At 51.2% G+C, this 14614-nt stretch overlaps 1 pseudogene; it reads left to right on the top strand.

Moving 5' to 3' along the window:
* Positions 1-13263: 13263 nt before the first annotated feature.
* LOC120024839 overlaps positions 13264-14614 on the top strand; it is a 20618-nt pseudogene continuing 19267 nt past the window's right edge.

The raw sequence follows: 14614 nt of genomic DNA, 5'->3' as shown, positions 1-14614 counted from the left end.
CACACTGCAGGCACCACATCACTAACACTAATTACACACACTGCAGGCACCACACATCACTAGACTAATTCAGCACCTGCAGCACCCACACCAAACACTAATTTACCACAACTGCAGCACCACACCACTAACACTAATTCAGCACACTGCAGGCACCACACCACTAACACTAATTACAGCACCCATGCAGGCACCACACCACTACACTAATTACATCACACTGCATGCACACACCACTAACACTAATTACACACACTGCAGGCACACACATCACTAACACTAATTACAGCACACTGCAGGCACCACACAGACTAACACTAATTACAGCACAACTGGCAGGCACCACACACCACTAATTACAGCACACTGCAGACACCACACCAATAACACTAATTACAGCACACTGCAGGCACCACACCACTAACACTAATTACAGCACACTGCAGACAGCACACTGCAGGCACCCCACATCACTAACACTAATTACAGCACACTGCAGGCACCACACAGCACTAACACTAATTACAGCACACTGCAGGCACCACACACCACTAATCCAGCACACTGCAGACACCACACCACTAACACTAATTACAGCACTGCAGGCACACACCACTAACACTAATTCAGCACACTGCAGGCACCACACCAATAACACTAATTACAGCACTGCAGGCACCACACCACTAACACTAATTACAGCACACTGCAGGCACCACATCACTAACACTAATTACAGCACACTGCAGGCACCACACATCACTAACACTAATTACAGCACACTGCAGGCACCACACTACTAACACTAATTACAGCACACTGCAGGCACCACATCACTAACACTAATTACCGCACACTGCACACCACACATCACTACCGATTACAGCACACTGCAGACACCACACCACTAACACAATTACAGCACACTTGCAGGCACACACATCCTAACACTAATTACAGCAACACTGCAGGCACCACACACACTAATTACAGCACACTGCAGACACCACACCACTAACACTAATTACAGCAACTGCAGGCAACACACACTAACACTAATTACAGCACACTGCAGCACCACACCATAACACTAATATCAGCACACTGCAGGCACCACACACTACACTAATTACAGCACACTGCAGCACCACATCAATAACCTAATTACAGCCACTGCATGCACCACACATCACATAACAATAATTTACAGCACACTGCAGGCACCACACATACTAACCTAATTACAGCACACTGCAGGCACCACATCACTAACACTAATTACAGCACACTGCAGACACCACACACACTACAGAATTACACACACTGCAGACACCACACCACTAACACTAATTACAGCACACTGCAGGCACCACACATCACTAACACTAATTACAGCACACTGCAGACACCACACATCACTAACACGAATTACAGCACACTGCAGACACCACACCACTAACACTAATTACAGCACACTGCAGGCACCACACATCACTAACACTAATTACAGCACACTGCAGGCACCACACCACTAACACTAATTACAGCACACTGCAGACACACACATCACTACACTAATTACAGCACACTGCAGATACCACATTACTAACACTATTATACAGCACACTGCAGCCACCACAACACCACTAAGACTATTACAGCACACTGCACACCAACCACAAACACTAATTACAGCACACTGCAGACCACATCACTAACACTAATTAGCACACTGCAGGCACCACACCAATAACACTAATTACAGCACACTGAGGCACCACACCACTAAGACTAATTACAGCACATTCAGGCACCACAATCACTAAGACTAATACAGCACACTGCAGGCACCACACCACTAAGACTAATTACAGCACACTGCAGACACAACATCACTAAACAATTACAGCACACTGCAGGCACCCACACACCACTAAACTAATTACAGCACACTGCAGGCACCACACATCACTAAGACTAATTACAGCCACCTGCAGGCACCACACCATCAAGAACTAATTACAGCACACTGCAGACACCACACCACTAACACTAATTACAGCACACTGCAGGCACCACACACCACTAAGACTAATTCAAGCACACTGCAGGCACCACACCACTAAGACTAATTACAGCACACTGCAGGCACCACACATCACTAAGTTAATTACAGCACACTGCAGGCACCACATCACTAAGACTAATTACACCACACTGCAGACACACACAGCCTAACACTAAATACAGCACACTGCAGGCACACCCTAACACTAATACAGCACACTGCAGAACCACACATCACTAACACTAATTACAGCACACTGCAGGCACCACACCACGAACACTAATTACAGCACACTGCAGGCCCACACATCACTACACTAAAATAATACCAACTGTAAACTAAATTAAATTATTTTGATTACTCTATTAATCTCTCCTCAGCTCTAAATTACTGTCCTGGACCTTGCCACTGTTCCACCCTTGTAATTAAGGATACAGCACTGTTTGAGAAAGTAGTTCGCCAAGTACCCACACTAACACTAATTACAGCACACTGCAGGCACCACACATCACTAACCTAATTACAGCACACTGCAGGCACACACCACTAACACTAATTACAGCACACTGCAGGCACCAACACATCACTAAACAACTTTACAGCACACTGCAGACACCAACATCACTAACACTAATTACAGCACACTGCAGGCACCACACTGCTAACACTAATTACAGCACACTGCAGGCACCACACCACTAAGACTAATTACAGCACACTGCAGGCACCACACCACTAAACTAATTACAGCACACTGCAGACACCACACCACTAACACTAATTACAGCACACTGAAGACACACCCACCACTAACACTAATTAAGCACACTGCAGGCACCACATCACTACATAATGACCACACTGCAGCACCACACATCACTAACACTAATTACAGCACACTGCAGGCACCACACATCAATAACACTAATTACAGCACACTGCAGACACACATCACTACACAATTAACGACACTGCAGGCACCACACTCACTAACACTAATTCAGCACACTGCAGGCACCACACCACTCACTAACACTAATTACAGCACACTGCAGACACCACACCACTAACACTAATTACAGCACACTGAGGCACCACACCACTAACACTAATTACAGCACACTGAAGGCACCACACCACTAAGACAATTACAGCACACTGCAGGCACCCCACCACTAACACTAATTACAGCACACTGCAGGCACACACATCACTAAGACAAATCAGCACACTGCAGGCACCACCACCCTAACACTAATTACAGCACACTGCAGGCACCACACATCACTAAGACTAATTACAGCCACTGCAGACACCACACATCACTAACACTAATTACAGCACACTGCAGACACCACATCACTAACACTAATTACAGCAAATTGCAGGCACCCCACCACCAGACAAATTACAGCACACTGGAGCACCACACAATAACACTATTACAGCACACTGCAGGCACCACACCACTAACACTAATTACAGCACACTGCGGCACCACACATCACTAAACAAATTACAGCACACTGCAGGCACCACACCCACTAACACTAATTACAGCACACTGCAGGCACCACATCACTAAGACAAATTACAGCACACTGCAGGCACCACACACTAACACTAATTACAGCACACTGCAGGCCCCCACACATCACTAAGACTAATTACAGCACACTGCAGCACCACATCACTAACACTAATTACACACACTGCAGACACCACACTCACTAAACTAATTACACACACTGCAGACACCACACCACTAAACTAATTACAGCACACTGCAGACATTACACCACTAACACTAATTACATCACACTGCAGGCACCACATCACTAACACTAATTACAGCACACTGCAGGCACCACACATCACTAACACCAATTACAGCACACTGCAGGCACCACACACAACTAACACTAATTACAGCACACTGCAGACACCACACATCACTAAGACTAATTACAGCACACTGCAGGCACCACACATCACTAAGACTAATTACAGTACACTGCAGGCACCACACCACTAACAATTTACAGCATACGGCAGACACCACACGCACTAACCCTAATTACAGCACACTGACAGCACACACACTCACTAACACTAATTACAGCACACTGCAGGCACCACACATCACTAACACTAATTACAGCACACTGCAGCACCACATCACTAACACTAATTACGCACACACTGCAGGCACCACACCACTAAGACTAATTACAGCACACTGCAGGCACCACATCACTAAGACTAATTACAGTACACTGCAGGCACCACATCACTAAGACTAATTACAGCACACTGCAGGCACCACACCAATAACACTAATTACAGCACACTGCAGACACCACACCACTAACACTAATTACAGCACACTGAAGGCACCACATCACTAAGACAAATTACAGCACACTGCAGGCACCACACATCACTAAGACAAATTACAGCACACTGCAGACACCACACCACTAACACTAATTACAGCACACTGCAGACATTACACCACTAACACTAATTACATCACACTGCAGGCACCACATCACTAACACTAATTACAGCACACTGCAGGCACCACACATCACTAACACATTACAGCACACGCAGGCACCACACACAACTAACACTAATTACAGCACACTGCAGACACCACACATCACTAAGACTAATTACAGCACACTGCAGGCACCACACATCACTAAGACTAATTACAGTACACTGCAGGCACCACACCACTAACACTAATTACAGCATACTGCAGACACCACACAGCACTAACACTAATTACAGCACACTGCAGGCACCACATCACTAAGACTAATTACAGCACACTGCAGAAACCACACCACTAACATGAATTCAGCCACTGAGCACCAACCACTAACACTAATTACAGCCACCTGCAGGCACCACACATCACTAACACTAATTACAGCACAACTGCAGGCACCACACCACTAACACTAATTACAGCACACTGCAGACACCACACATCACTAACACTAATTACAGCACACTGCAGGCACCACATTACTAACACTAATTACAGCACACTGCAGACACCACACACCACAAAGACTAATTACAGCACACTGCAGGCACCACATCACTAACACTAATTACAGCACACTGCAGGCACCACACATCACTAAGACTAAATACAGCACACTGCAGGCACCACACCAAGAACACTAATTACAGCACACTGCATGCACCACACCACTAACACTAATTACAGCACACTGCAGGCACCACACCACTAACACTAATTACAGCACCCTGCAGGCACCACACCACTAACACTAATTACATCACACTGCATGCACCACACCACTAACACTAATTACAGCACACTGCAGGCACCACACATCACTAACACTAATTACAGCACACTGCAGGCACCACACAGCACTAACACTAATTACAGCACACTGCAGGCACCCACACACCACTAATTACAGCACACTGCAGACACACACCATACACTAATTACAGCACACTGCAGGCACCACACCACTAACACTAATTACAGCACACTGCAGACAGCACACTGCAGGCACCCCACATCACTAACACTAATTACAGCACACTGCAGGCACCACACAGCACTAACACTAATTACAGCACACTGCAGGCACCACACACCACTAATTACAGCACACTGCAGACACCACACCACTAACACTAATTACAGCATACTGCAGGCACCACACCACTAACACTAATTACAGCACACTGCAGGCACCACACCAATAACACTAATTACAGCACACTGCAGGCACCACACCACTAACACTAATTACAGCACACTGCAGGCACCACATCACTAACACTAATTACAGCACACTGCAGGCACCACACATCACTAACACTAATTACAGCACACTGCAGGCACCACACATAACTAACACTAATTACAGCACACTGCAGGCACCACATCACTAACACTAATTACAGCACACTGCAGACACCACACATCACTAACACGAATTACAGCACACTGCAGACACCACACCACTAACACTAATTACAGCACACTGCAGCACCACACATCACTAACACTAATTACAGCACACTGCAGGCACCACACAAAACACTAATTACGCACACTGCAGCACCACACCACTAACACTAATTACAGCATACTGCAGGCACCACACACATAACACTAATTACGCACACTGCAGGCCACCCACATAACAATAACACTAATTACAGCACACTGCAGGCACCACACCACTAACACTAATTACAGCACACTGCAGGCACACACCTCACTAACACTAATTACAGCACACTGACGCAGCACCACACATCACTAACACTAATTACAGCACACACTGCAGGCACCACACATAACTAACCTAATACAGCACACTGCAGGCACCACATCACTAACACTAATTACAGCACACTGCAGACACCACACACTAACACAATTACAGCACACTGCAGACACCACACCACTAACACTAATTACAGCACACTGCAGGCACCACATCACTAACACTAATTACAGCACACTGCAGACACCACACATCACTAACACGAATTACAGCACACTGCAGACACCACACCACTAACACTAATTACAGCACACTGCAGGCACCACACATCACTAACACTAATTACAGCACACTGCAGGCACCACACCCTAACATAATTACAGCACACTGCAGACACCACACATCACTAACACTAATTACAGCACACTGCAGATCCACATTACTAACACTAATTACAGCACACTGCAGACACCACACACCACTAACGACTAATTACAGCACACTGCAGAGCACCACACCACTAACACTAATTACAGCACACTGCAGACACCACACATCACTAACACTAATTACAGCACACTGCAGGCACCACACCAATACACTAATTACAGCACACGTCAGGCACCACACCACTAACACTAATTACAGCACACTGCAGCACCACATCACTAACACTAATTACAGCACACTGCAGGCACCACACATACTAAGCACTATTACAGCACACTGCAGACACCACACATCCCTAACACTAATTACAGCACACTGCAGACCACCACACTCACTAACACGAATTACAGCACACTGCAGGCACCACACCACTAACCTAATTACAGCACCTGCAGGCACCACACATCACTAACACTAATTACAGCACACTGCAGGACACCACACATCACTAACGACAATTACAGCACACTGCAACACCACACCCTAACACTAATTACAGCACACTGCAGGCACCACACATCACTAACACTAATTACAGCACACTGCAGGCACCACACCACTAACACTAATTACAGCACACTGCAGACACCACATCACTAACACTAATTACAGCACACTGCAGACACCACACACACTAAACTAATTACAGCACACTGCAGGCACACACCACTAACACGAATTACAGCACACTGCAGACACCCACATCACTACCACTAATTACAGCACACTGCAGGCACCACACATCCTAGAGACTAAATAACAGCACAACTGCAGACACACACACCACTAACACTAATACAGCACACTGCAGGCACCACACATCACTAACACTAATTACAGCACACTGCAGGCACAACACCACTAACACTAATTACAGCACACTGCAGGCACCACACACCAAGACACTAATTACAGCACACTGCAGCACCACACATCACTAACAATAATTACAGCACACTGCAGACACCACACATCACTACACTAATTACAGCACACTGCAGACCACACATCACTAGACTAATTACGCACACTGGAGCACCACACATCACTAACACTAATTACAGACACACTGCAAGCACCACACACACTAACACTAATTACAGCACACTGCAGACACCACATCATAACCTAATTAAAGCACACTGCAGGCACCACATCACTAACACTAATTACAGCACACTGCAGGCACCACACATCACTAAGACTAATTACAGCACACTGCAGGCACCACACCACTAACACTAATTACAGCACACTGCAGGCACCATACCACTAACACTAATTACAGCACACTGCAGGCACCACATCACTAACACTAATTACAGCACACTGCAGGCACCACATCACTAAGACAAATTACAGCACACTGCAGGCACAACACACAACTAACTAATTACAGCACACTGCAGGCACCACACACACTAACACTAATTACAGCACACTGCAGGCACCACACACACTAACACTAATTACAGCACACTGCAGGCACCACACCACTAACACTAATTACAGCAACACTGCAGGCACCACACATCACTAACACTAATTACAGCACACTGCATGCACACACCACTACACTATTACAGCACACTGCAGCACCACACCCTAACACCAATTACAGCACACTGCAGGCACACACCACTAACACTATTACAGCACACTGCAGACACCACACACTAACACTAATTACAGCACACTGCAGGCACACAAACCACTAACACTAATTACAGCACACTGCAGGCACCACACCACTAACACGAATTACAGCAACGCAGGCACCCACACCACTACACTAATTACAGCACCCTGCAGGCACCACACATCACTAAAACTAATTACAGCACACTGCAGGCCACCACACACTAACACTAATTACAGCACACTGCAGGCACCACACACCATAACACTAATTACAGACACTGCACACCACAACCACTAACACAATTACAGCACACTGCAGGCACACCACATCACTAACACTAATTACACACACTGCAGCACCACACTACTAACACTAATTACAGCACACTGCACACCACACACCACTAACTAATACAGCACACTGCAGGCACCACACCACTAACACTAATTACAGCACACTGCAGGCACCCACATCACTACACTAAATACAGCACACTGCAGCCCCACACCACTAACACTAATTACAGCACACTGCAGGCACCACACCAATACACTAATTACAGCACACTGCAGCACCACACATCACTAACACTAATTACAGCACACTGCAGGCACACACACACTAACACTAATTACAGCACACTGCAGGCACCACCCCACTAACACTAATTACAGCACACTGCAGGCACCACACCACTAACACTATTACAGCACACTGCAGGCACCACACCATAAACACTAATTACAGCACACTGCAGGCACCACACCTTAACACTAATTACAGCACACTGCAGGCACCACACCACTAACACTAATTACAGCACACTGCAGGCACCACACCACTAACACTAATTACAGCACACTGCAGGCACCACACCTGTAACGGCAGTATAAGTCGTCCTCCTCCTCAGACGAGGAGAGGCGAGAAGGATCAGAGGACCAATACGCAGCGTGGTAATTTTCCATAATGAATTTAATCAAAACAAAACAATACACTATACAAAATAACAAAAGAACATACCGCGCAGTCCCAGCTGGTGCAAGAACACAAACCAGAGACAGGAAACAACCCCCACAATCCCCAACACAAACAAGCACCTATATATGATTCTCAATCAGGGACAACATTGACAGCTGTCACATTGAGACCCATATCAGGCTGAACATAGAACAGACAACTAAACAACAAACATAGAATCCACCCAGCTCACGTCACCACATAACTGACCTGCACTCAAGCAAACACATAAGAACATCTGGTCATGACGTTTTACAGTACCCCCCCCATGAGAGGTGCGGATCCGAACGCACCCTAAAACTCAAGGGGAGTGTCCTGGTGTGGGCACTGTTCCCCGCGTGGCGCGCGTGCTCGGCGGTGGACAGAGGCACCCCACTCCACCACTGTCTTGTGGTCCCCTCCTTAGCGTCCTTGAGTGGCGACCCTCGGCCATCGACCTTGGCCTACGATCCTCCCCACAGGCCACCCACATGATTTAGGAGTAGCTCAGGACAGAGAGGTAGCTCAGGCCAGAGAGGCAGCTCAGGATCCAGAGGGTCAGCTCAGGACGAATGGCAGCTCCGAAGAATGGCAGCTGCCCGGACTGGAGTGGCAGCTCCGGACTGGAGGTCACTCATGCCTGGAGGGCAGCTTCATGCACAGTGGGCGCTGCATACAGACTGTAGGCAGCTCATGACTTGTAGGCAGCCTCATGACTGTAGGCAGCTCCATGACTGTAGGGCAGCTCCATGACTGTAGAGGCAGCTCATGACTGGAAGGCAGCTCATGTACTGGAAGGCAGCTCATGACTGGAGGGCAGTTCATGACTGGAGGCAGCTCCTGACTGGCTGGCGGCTCTGGCAAGCTCCTGACTGGTGGCGGCTTGGCAGCTCCTGACTGGCATGGCGGCTCTGGCCGCTCCTGACTGGCTGCGGCTCTGGCGGCTCCTAGACTGGCTGGCGCACTGCGGCTCCCCCCTGACGGCTTGTCGGCCCTGACTGGCTGGCGGCCGCTCTCTACTGCTGCGCCTGCGGCCCTGACTGACGGACGGCTCTAGCGGCTCCTGACTGACGGACGGCTCTATGGCTGGGACAGACGGATGGTTCAGATGGCGCTGGGCAGACAGATGCTCAGACGGCCTGGGCGACAGATGCTCAACCGTCAGACATGGCTCAGACTGGTGCCGACTGGGAGGACGGATGGCTCAGACGTCGCTGGGCAGACGGATGGCTCAGCACATGGCGCTGGGCAGACGGATGGGCTCAGACGGCGCTGGGCCAGACGGATGGCTCAGACGTGCGCTGGGCAACGGATGGCTCAGAACGGCGCTGGGCAGACGGATGTCTCAGATCGGACGCGTGGGCACTACAGATGGCTCAGACGGCGCTGGGCGACGACAGTGCAAGGCGGCGTTGAGGCAACTAGCAGTGCAGGCGGCGTTGGGACAGACGGCCGACTCTGACCTGCTGAGGCGTCACAGTAGCCTGGTGCGTGTGACCGGAACTGGTGGACCGACTGGAGGAACACGCACCTCACTGACAGTGGGCGGGGAGCAGGAACAGGGCACCCTGACTCTCGCTGCGCACTACAGGCCTGGTGCGTTGTACCAGCACTGGTGTGTAACTCGGCTGAGGAGGCACCACCTCAGGGCGGAGTGCGGGGAGAAGGAAACAGTGCGTACAGGGCACCCCCTGGAGAGCCAGCCACAGGAGGCTTGGTGACGTGGGTGACGCGAACTGGGAGGGTACTGAGCTGGAACCACGCACCACAGGGAGAGTGCGTGTATGCGGAACAGGGCTCTGGAGACGCACTGGAAGCCTGTTGCGTGGTGTAGCACTGGTGGGACGTGGGGCCTGGGGCGAAAGGTAGCGCCGGATATCCGGACGTGCAAGCGTACTGGCTCCCCTTGAGCCTGAGCCTGCCCACCCTTAACCTGGTTGCATGCTACCCGTAGCCCGTCCGTGCGGGGAGGTGGAAACCCGCACTGACTGTGTTGGCGAACGGGGACCCCATGCGTTAAGGCTGGTGCCATGTACCACCGGCCCGAGGACACGTACTGGAGGCCAGTAGTTAGAGCCGCTCTTCATGGCACTTGAGCTCAATGCTCACTCTACCCCCCAGATGGCCGGGGAGGTGGAATAACCCAGCACGCGGTCTATGCACTCCTCAGGACTACACGGACCGTGCGTCTCTTTTCCGCATAACACGGTGGTCTGCCCGTACTCCTGCTCTACCAACGTAAGCAGGAAGTGGGCGCAGGTTTCCTACCTGCCCTCGCTCACTACCCTGTAGCCCCATCCCCCCCCAATACATTTTTGGGGTTTCTTTCACATGGCTTTCCAGCCCCGCTTCGTGCTGCCTACCTCAGACCATCGCTCTGGCTTAGCTGCCTCCATCTCTCCGGAGCGGCGATTTCTCCAACCTTAGCCCAGGGTCCTTCTCCGTAAATATTTGCCCCATGACCTTCTCCTGGTACCGCTGCTGCTGTCGCTGCTGCCCGTGCCACGCTGCTTAATCCTTTTTGGGTGGTCTGTACGGCAGTCTAAGCGTCCCCTCTCAGCGAGGAGAGGCGAGAAGGATCAAGGACAATACGCAGCGTGTAATTTTCCATATAATTAATCAAAACAAAACAATACACTATACAAAATAAAAAAGAACATACCGTCACAGTCCTAGTGTGCGAACACAACACAGAGACAGGAAACAACCACCCAATCCCAACACAAAACAAGCCACCTATATATGATTCTCATCAGGGCCAACGATTGACAGCTGTCTCTGATTGAGAACCATATCAGGCTGAACATAGAAACAACGAACTAGACACACAAACATAGAATTCCCACCCAGCTCACGTCCTGACCAACACTAAAGCAAAACAACATAAAATCTGGTCAGACGTTACAGTACCCCCCCCCCCTGAGGTGCGGACTCCGAACGCACCCCTAAAACTCAAGGGGAGTGTCTGGGTGGGCATCTGTCCGCGGTGGCGGCTCGGGGTGGACAGACACCATCCACCACTGTCTTTGTCCCCCTCCTTAGCGTCCCTTTGAGTGGCGACCCTCGCCCCGACTCTGGCCTAAGAATCCTCCCAAGGCCCCCACATGATTAGGAGTTAGCTCAGGACAGAGAGGTAGCCCAGGACAGAGAGGCAGCTCAGGACAGAGGGGCAAGACTCAGTACAATGGCAGCTCCGACGAATGGCAGCTCCGGACTGAGTGGCAGCTCCGGACTGGAGGTCAGCTCATGACTGGAGGGCAGCTCATGACTGTGGGGCAGCTCATGACTGTAGGCAGCTCATGACTGTAGGCATCTCATGACTGTAGGGCAGCTCATGACTGTAGGCAGCTCATGAAGTGTAGAGGGCAGCTCATGACTGGAAGGCAGCTCATGACTGGAGAGCAGCTCATGACTGGAGGGCGTTTCATGACTGGAGGGCAGCTCCTGACTGGCTGGCGGCTCTGGCAGCTCCTGACTGGCTGCGGGCTCTGGCAGCTCCTGACTGGCTGCGGCTCTGGCGGCTCCTGTCTGGCTGGCGGCTCTGGCGGCTCCTGACTGGCTGGGCGCTCTGGCGCTCCTGCTGGCTGGCGGCTCCTGACTGGCTGGCGGCTCTGGGGCTCCTGACTGGCTGGCGGCTCTGGCGGCTCCTGACTGACGGACGGCTCTAGCGGCCCTGACTGACGGACGGCTCTAATGCTCGGGACGACGATGTTCCGATGGCGCTGGCAGACAGATGCTCAGGACGGCGCTGGGCAGACAGATGGTCAGACGGCGCTGGGCAGACGGATGGCTCAGACGGCGCTGGCAGACGGATGGTGCGACGCGTGGGCAGCGTGGTCAATGGCGCTGGGCAGACGGATGGTCAGACGGCGCTGGCAGACGGATGGCTCGACGGCGCTGGGCAGACGGATGGCTCAGAGGGGCTGGGCAGACGGATGGCTCAACGGTCGCTGGGCAGACTGATGGCTCAGACGCGCTGGGCAGACGAGCAGTGCAGGCGGCGTTGAGCAGACAGCAGTGCAGGCGGCGTTGGGCAGACGGCCGACTCTGACCTGCTGAGGCGCACAGTAGGCCTGGTGCGTGGTACCGGAACTGGTGGTACCGGGACTGGAGACACGCACCTCAAGGCTAGTGCGGGGAGCAGGAACAGGCACACTGGACTCTCGATGCGCACTATAGGCTGGTGCGTGGTACCAGCACTGGTGGTACCGGGCTGAGGGCAACGCACCTCAGGGCGAGTGCGGGGAGAAGGAACAGTGCGTACAGGGCTCTGGAGACGCACAGGAGGCTTGGGTGCTGTGTGCCCGGACTGAGGTACTGACTGGAGACACGCACCACAGGGAGAGTGCGTGTAGGAGGAACGGGCTCTGGAGACGCACTGGAAGCTGGTGCGTGGTGTAGGCACTGGTGGTACTGGGCTGGGGCGGGAAGGTAGCGCCGGATATACCGGACCTGAAAGCGTACTGGCTCCCTTGAGCACTGAGCCTGCCCACCTTACCCTGGTTGCATGCTACCCGTAGCCCGTCCAGTGCGGGGATGTGGAATAAACCCGCCTGGGCTGTGTTGGCGAAACCGGGACACCATGCGTAAGCTGGTGCCATGTACACCGGCCCGAGGAGACGTACTGGAGGCCAGATATTTAAGAGCCGGCTTCATGGCACTTGGCCAATGCTCACTCTAGCCCGCCCAGTGCGGGGAGGTGGAATAACCGCACCGGGCTATGCACCCTTACAGGAGACACCGTGCGCTCTTCCGCATAACACGGTGTCTGCCCGTACTCCTGCTCTCCACGGTAAGCATGGGAAGTGGGCGCAGGTTTCCTACCTGCCCTCCTTTACACTACCCTTTTAGCCCCCCCCCCCCCAAGACATTTTTTGGGGTTTCTTCACGGCTTCCAGCCCCGCTCCGTGCTGCCTCCTCAGACCATCGTCCTGGCTTTAGCTGCCTCATCTCTTCCCGAGAAGAGGGCCGAAGGTAGGGGCAGGTGGAAACATCGGGACGTTTGAGGTAATGAAGAGAGGCCATGGGAGGGGGGAGCAGCTCGTTGCCCAGGGACAGGAGGAGGAAAAAAAAACGAATAGATTGGGAGAGGAGGAGTACCTAGAGTTTCCCTGTGGTGCGCTACGGTAGAGTGATGTCGCTTGGTGGCCGCAGAGGAAAGTA

The sequence above is a fragment of the Salvelinus namaycush genome, chromosome 30 (genome assembly GCF_016432855.1).
Source record: "Salvelinus namaycush isolate Seneca chromosome 30, SaNama_1.0, whole genome shotgun sequence".
In the NCBI taxonomy this organism is placed as follows: Eukaryota; Metazoa; Chordata; class Actinopteri; order Salmoniformes; family Salmonidae; genus Salvelinus; species Salvelinus namaycush.
The sequence above is the reverse complement of the archived record's forward strand: the minus strand, read 5'-3'. Positions and strand labels throughout refer to the sequence as shown.